General features: G+C 47.1%; 1 pseudogene; it reads right to left on the bottom strand.

Annotated features, from left to right (window-relative positions):
- Positions 1-6354: 6354 nt before the first annotated feature.
- LOC111163948 (large ribosomal subunit protein uL4 pseudogene) lies at positions 6355-7269 on the bottom strand (annotated as a pseudogene).
- Positions 7270-7584: the final 315 nt, after the last annotated feature.

Genomic DNA, 7584 nt, shown 5'->3' with positions numbered 1-7584 from the left:
ATTTACAGTTTCTGGAAACACCGGATTTAGGAATACTATGGTGTTTTGATTTCGTTTTCTCATCCTTTTTGCCTTACTTTTCAATCTTAACATGTGGGCTTATTCTCTCAGTATCAAAAACTGAATGTTCTGAATTTGTGGAAAGAATTTACATGGTTTATTCTTGGCCACTCTTCTCATATTTCTCTCTCGTTGTCTCCTCGCCCATTGTTCCTTTACGTTCCTGTCTCTCTCCCTTTATTCTCTCTTAGCTTAGGTCTCCCCCAAGAATGCTCAAGTGCAACTGTTCTCGGCCTAAATGCCACAGACAACCAAATGTCAGAACGAGGAAGCACAGCCTTGCTAATCCCCCTAGGAACTGGAAAGCAGAAACTCTCTGGTCTTGATCAGACATTTGGAATCCACCTCTATTTCTCCCTTGTAACTCCTAACAGTTTCTAAGAAACGCCTGTCCTCTTATATGATTTAAATGTCGTCTTATAAACATCTGTCTCTTAATATTCTGACAGCTTTCCTTTATGGGAGAGCAAGCACCTCCTCAGAAGTGAGTCTTATTTACCACTATAACCCTGGTACAGTTCTGGAGCCCGGCACCCAGCTGTTGAATGAATAAAGGGATGATTAAGTGTGGCAGAAGGGTCCGTCTGCCTTTTTATCTTCTCCCTAGCCTTTCAGCTTTTTCTAACTTTTTCTTTTAACCAGGGGTAAGTTGTTCCATCAACACAATAGAAAGATTCGGAGAGTCATCACCAGGTACTATGAAATGTCTTGCACGTTGAGGGTGCTTAGAGTTTAACAACTAAAACTGCTATAGGAGACAAGAAAGCAAGGGTTTGCCAAACTGTTGGCAGCTCTAAATTCATAACCAATATGGAAAAGAAACCATATGTCAAGGGTAAATATATATGCATATATGTGTGTGTATATATGCTTTTTCTGTATTCATTTCTTTAGAATTATTTCCTGTCAGAGTGTGCGTGGTGTTTTTGGTGTTATTATTGGTAGATGCCATCTAGTGGTGTAGAATAGCATCTGTTCTTAGAGCCATTCAACTTCTAAGTTCTTATAATTATTATTATTACTTTGTTATTTCTTAAAAGTAGAACCAAAAACACTGTTTAAAGAATACTGTAAGTCCCAAGTAGGAATAAAATTTGGAGGATTAAGATATAAACTTTAGGGGGCTTCCCTGGTGGCGCAGTGGTTAAGAATCTGCCTGCCAATGCAGGGGACACGGGTTCGAGCCTTGGTCCGGGAAGATCCCGTGGAGCAACTAAGCCCATGTGCCACAACGACTGAGCCTGTGCTCTAGAGCCCGCGAGCCACAACTACTGAGCCCGCGTGCCTAGAGCCCATGCTCCGCAACAAGAGAAGCCACCGCAATGAGAAGCCCACGCACTGCAATGAAGAGTAGCCCCCGCTCGTCGCAACTAGAGAAAGCCCACACAGCAATGAAGACCCAATGCAGCCAAAAATAAATATGAACAAATAAATTTATATTTTTAAAAAAGATATAAACTTTAAGTCTCCTATGGCAGAAAATTGAAAAACAAGTACAGGACTTTATCTCTCAGCGTAATCCATCCACCCGCTCTTTTACTCATTCATCAGATGTTTATCAAGCCCCTACCCTGTGCTAGGTTTGGTGTGAGGGACTTGAAATAAAATCCCAGTGCCTACCTTGAATGGTAAGAGGAAATGGTAAACGTTGGTGGCCCACTGTGTTTTTGGCACTCATGCCATGCCAGGCTCTGTGCCACACACTTTGTACCCCAACCTAAATCATCTGGAATCATCACCACAGCCCTCTGAGGTATGATTGTCCCCGTTTTTCAGATGAGGAAAATGGAACTTGCAGATATAACTTGTCTATAGTCCTGTATCTAAGAAGCATGCAGACTAGTTCAGAGCCAGGGTCTGACATCCAAATGTGTGAGCTCCTAAAAATCCACTCTTTGGGCTACAAAAGCAAGGGCAAGGGAGGCAGATGCTTTTGAATTACATACAGTCTAGGCCGTTTTTTGGGAAGTGAGATGAAGCGAGAGGGCAGAAGACAATTTTAAGGGTGGTTAAGTTTGCACAAGTCATTTAGCTGTGGGTCTGGGCTGGAGAAGGTAAGGGGTAGAAATATGAATAGGTATGGCCAAAAGTTTGGATCATCAGAAAAGGAATAATCCATCTGTCTTGGATGATTCTTGGAGATACATTGGATTGGGAACATTAGAGCAAAGACCAACATATAGGAAGCATGTTGGTCACTGATCTTTGATCACTCCACCCAATATTGCCTTTCCAGATCTCTATAGCACATGTCTATACAACAGGACATTTTTAATGTGTTGCCTTTGCACTGTTCTTCAAATTATTTCCTATGTAAAAATCCTAGCTCAGCTCTCTCGTACTTCCTTGAGGATGGTCTCATTTTTTCTAGGTAATAATCTTCTTCTGTATGCTACAGGGCAGAACACAGTAGGCCTCCAAGTACACTTGCAGAATTGAGGGTTTTTAAAAAATTATTAGATGGGTTTCTTCTTACTCCTGTGGATAGTATGTGACATTTAGCACACTCTTTTTTTTTTTCTGCGGGACGCGGGCCTCTCACCGCTGTGGCCTCTCCTGTTGCGGAGCACAGGTTCCGGACGCGCAGGCTCAGCGGCCATGGCTCACGGGCCCAGCCTCTCCACGGCATGTGGGATCTTCCCGGACCGGGGCACGAACCCGTGTCCCCTGCATCGGCAGGTGGACTCTCAACCACTGTGCCACCAGGGAAGCCCCTAGCACACTCTTTAATAACTCTGACATTATTCTACTGGGTTCCACTTGAAGAGGAACACGTGTTTTCTTTTTATCAGGAACATTTGCATATTGATATGTCATATCACATCAATATTGTCATATTGTTGACAAGGGCCGGGAACCCAGCTTTCTGAGCTTCATCATTTTCCCTTTAATTGTAGCAGAACTTGGCGCTTCTTATTTTGCTTCACAAGGCCATATCCTACCAAGTTTCTGTTTCCATTTTGAGAGAAAAGGTGAAGCAGTGCCCGGTGCTCTTCCACATGGGAGTATTTCTCCTCCAAGAAAACAGGACCTGGCATGGACAAGGCACCATATAACTGTTTGTTACATAAGTGAATAAGCCCGTGCTTGACTAAAGGGCACAGCTGTTTCCCAAACATGTGTCACACCGTCAGCTCCTGTGGGTTTGCTCACTGTGCTTCCTCTTGCTTGGAATGCTCTTTCCTCCTGGCTCGGCCAGTGTGATGCCCTTGGTGAAGCCTTTACCACGAGGCCCAAGCTTTTTGCCTGCAGACAGCTGGCTCTCCTACTCTCCCTGTGGGCACCACTCATTGATGGTCCTGGAGCACCTTCTCATGAAATTCCCAAATGGTCCGGGGTGCAGCCCTTTGGGTCCTTCGAGTCTAACATAATGCCCTGAATGTAGCACGCAATCAATACATATTTGTGGCAGACGATGAATCTTCATTTGACTTAAAAGAACTACTTTCAAAAAGTGAGTTGATAGTAGAGAAGGGAAAGAAGAAACGAGGGTGGGAATCTAAGCACTTACTTAACTTGCTCTTCAGGTTTATTACAGTAGATGCATGTCGTCTGTGAGTAGAAGCTTTCTGGAGTGTGTCTAGGAAATCAAGCTCCCGTTCTGCTCCGTTCAAAGGTAAATAGATACAAGTACCAGCCAAGGTCGGCCGACAAGCTCAGAATCTTGGAATGGGGTAGACAGCTGGTATGTCTTTGAACTTTACACCTTTTAGAGGAAGCTAGGTGAGATTGATGTTGGAATTATTTCAGAGGGAGCTGATGTGATGATTCAGAAGTGTAAACAGCATTACTCCCTTGAGTTTGTTGCTTTAGGAGCTCTTAGAGCATGATGAAATTCATAGGAGGAAAAAAAGACTTGAGAGACAGAAAGTGATGTTTAGAGAACAAGGGAGTCTTTTTTCTTCTGAATCTTATTTTATTTATTTTTTTATACAGCAGGTACTTATTAGTTCTCTATTTTGTACATATTAGTGTATATATGTCAATCCCGATCTCCCAATTCATCCCACCACCACCCCCGCTTTCCCCTCTTGGCGTCCATACGTTTGTTCGTTCTCTACATCTGTGTCTCTATTTCTGCCTGAGAACAAGAGAGTCTTGACCTGAGGGAAGGTGAAGGTGATGAAACGCAGGATCGTTCACCCTGGCTTTTAGGCAAATACATCTTCACACTTCAGAGTAATATTTTTCTTTAAAACTTTAGGGAAGTTTATAGCTATAATAGAAAAAAGAATTTTTTTTCTGTAAGATATTCTAAGGCCAAAATGATGAACTGATATCTTAACAGATGCTGCAATTCCACAGCCTCCGGTCTAAGTTTCCCTTCTCTGAAAGAGCAGGAAACAAGAGGGCTGCAGGAAAGAAGACCAGCGAGGGAGGACACACGCATTACATCTAATAGGATTTTTCCAGAATATGTTATTTGGTGAAGAAGGTCCCAAATCATCCCTCAGCTTGGCCTCTTGAAGATCTCACAGTCTGCCAGAAGGCGGACACTTTGTAGGTCTGGCCCTGGGTCGGATCACCACCATCCAGAATTGGCCAGGCCTGGCCAAGAGGCCTGGTCATGTTTGCTGAGGCCTAGAACGTTCCAGAGGGCTGCATGTGACCTGTGGTTCTGGGAACGCCAGAAACTCTCAGGGACTTTCATTAATGCACACAACTGTTTACTGTCAACTACAAGCGCTTAAAAAAATACGGCCTCAGCACCTTGGTGACAACCCATGGACTCACATCATCACTGCTTTAGGAGTCCAAACTCTAAGGGGGAAGTGGCTCTTTTCTTCATGGCCCTTACAGAATAGTGGAAAAGATAATGACATGTGCAGTTACATGAAGAGTGAGAAGTACTGTGACAAAGTGCTGTGAAGGGGGGCGTTTATCCTCTGTTGGCTTCTGCAGGAAGTGTCCCTCCAAGGCTGCTCCTGTGTCCATACCTCTCGTAGAGCATCTGCCAGATATGGGGATGGGCACAGATGAGATGGAGCGATGATGAAAAGCAGGGCCCATGTCCTCTGCAGGTTTATATCCCCAGCACCTGGCACCTCTGGATCACCACAAGGTCTCCATACATGTTTGTTGAATGAATAAATGACAATCTTGGTAAATGCTGTTAATGAGGTGACAGCTGGGAGAACTCAGGAGTTTGGTCATGTCAGAACGTTGCTCTCTGATGCATTTTATTATACGCATTCCCATATCGTACGCCCCTATTTTACAGAGATAGAAAAGGCTGTACAATATTTATAGGCTTTGGATCACAAAGAAATATAACATGGGAGGGACCACCTCTAACTTATAAGAGGGTTATGTTTTAGGGCATGTTTTGGGCATAGGGAGGTACAGACAACATTATCTCTCCAGGAAGAATTCTGCTTCCAGAAAAGGAGGAACTGAAAACTCTGAAGCCAGTCTCAGGAAACACAGCCCTAGCAGCTCTCCCACAGTAAAGCCAGCTCAGGAAATCCTACGGTGGGACTGGAAGGTAAGGTAGAGTCTATTCCTGCTACTGATCCCTTAAGGCAGAGTCAACTCCTGTATAGCTTAAAAAAAGTCCTCTGAGATCCTTTAATGTTTCAGCACCCAATTCAAGTGTCAGGCAATTTACATGAACAGTTTCAGGTAAAGCTTCCTCCTGGGTGATCGAGATATCCTAGCAAAGTAGAAAAGGAGGGTAACAAAAGTTCATTTTCTTTCTCCTCGTCAAGATCAAGATCCAACAGCATTTCTCCCTTGGGCGGAGGGCTGCCTGGAGGCGGGGTGGGCGGGCCCAGGGGCTGGGCCGGGGGCGCCAGGACTGCACGCCTCTCCCAGCCTCCTTCCAGGCTCCGCAGCATTCCTGCGCGCTGGCACCGCCTGACTTCTTGCGCGATGACCCGTGCATCCTCCCACCACAGCTCCTGGGGTCAGGGGAGCGCCTGGGCGATCCGGGGCGCCCTCGGGGGTCGGCATACAGTAGGGCTTGGCCCTCCCCGCTGTCTTCCTGTGAACACAGCGATGCGGCGATGTTGCGGCGTCCTGTGGCAGGTGCCTGCGCAGCGCCAGGCAGCTGTGGCGACGTTCAGGCTCTTTGGGGTGGGATGGGGGGAGGCGCGGGGACCAAGCGCCGGCGGGCGCGATTCTCTCCACTCCATAGAGTGGAGGCCGGGCAGGGACACTGGCAGGGGGGCGGCGCGGAGCCAGATTCGAGGGCGTGTGTGCGTGTGTGTGTGTGCGTGCGTGCGTGCGTTTGTTTCTCACTGCCTCTTTGATCAGGTCTTTATTCAAAGTGAGCTGTGCAAAATGATTTGACCTTCAAGGGATACACACATCTAAGTTTATGCGGCAGGATTCTTCTCCTCTGTGGTGCGTTTTCTTTTCTGCGGGCTCCCCAGTGGCCGGTTTCTTGGTAGCTGCGGCCTCCTCCCCCAGCCCCCCACAGAAGGCTTCTTCTGCTTCTTTATGCCAACGGCTTCCTTTCCTTTCTTTCCTACAAAAGGCTTCTTGCCTGGAACCCCTCCCCATCGGATCCGGCTTCTACCGCCGCCGCTGCCCTATCCACGTGGAGTTTGTGATTCTCAGCCTGGTGAAGAATGATGCCCAGCCGCACGGTCTTTGCACGTGGGTTTAGTTAGATTCAACATGACTCTCAGGTATTTCAGCGGATTCTTCTTCAGGACGCTGCGATGACTCTTCTTGTGCGGTGCTCTGGGGTTTTCCAGGGTTCTGCCGAGGTCTGTGTTGAGCATCTTGTGCATGGGAAGGTGGTAGTTACTCTTGAAGGACTCAAGTGCCCTACAGATCATCTGACTTTGCTGAAAGCAAATCAGAAACGCTGTCCACCAGGAGCAAGTTCCCAAACGTCCAGTTTTGCTTACATTAAGCAGAATCATTCCTTTTAAAGGGCGAGGAGAATTAGGGAGCCAGGGATGTTCCTCAAGGCCTCGATGCCATCGTCCCCGTGATAGATGATGCAGGGTCCCCTGCCGTGCACACTCCGCTGTGTCTCACTTTGCTCTTTGCCAGCGCGCATTTGCTCAGAGGCACAGACCTTCTTGATATTATTCCAGGCCTTCAGTTTCTTAAGAAGCGCAACAGCCCCCCTGTTCGTCTCGTAGCCTTCAACGTTATCTTCAAGCACCAAAGGAAGTTCAGGACTTCCTCAGTACAGTGACCTTTAGCCACGACCAGCGCCGGTAAGGCCGCGGCAGCCAGGGCAGAGCAGATGGCACGTCACTGCGGGGCCAACGTGCCAGGTTTGGTTGGCTCAACGTGCGAACCCAAGACACATCTATTTCCCCAGTTAAGAATCACATTTCTCAAACTGTAGGAATTAAAAAAAGATTATGTCTTGCTCAGTAAGAATTTTCGGCAACTGTGCCTGAGAACGCAGGAAGACACCAATTACGACATCCCTGAAACAGATTCGGGGTTTTTAACTTATCGGTGCCAGAGGGAGGGGTGAAAACGAGTCCCGAGGAGGACGGCGACAGCGCCCCCGGACTGCGGGTTCAGGTAGGCTGCGACCCCGCGCAGCGCCCTCCG

This window comes from Delphinapterus leucas, chromosome 16 (genome assembly GCF_059928025.1).
Source record: "Delphinapterus leucas isolate spDelLeu-1000000601 "Yukka" chromosome 16, BTC_Dleu_Yukka2, whole genome shotgun sequence".
NCBI classification, from domain to species: domain Eukaryota; kingdom Metazoa; phylum Chordata; class Mammalia; order Artiodactyla; family Monodontidae; genus Delphinapterus; species Delphinapterus leucas.
Note: the sequence above shows the minus strand (reverse complement) of the source record. Positions and strands in the feature narration are given on the sequence as shown.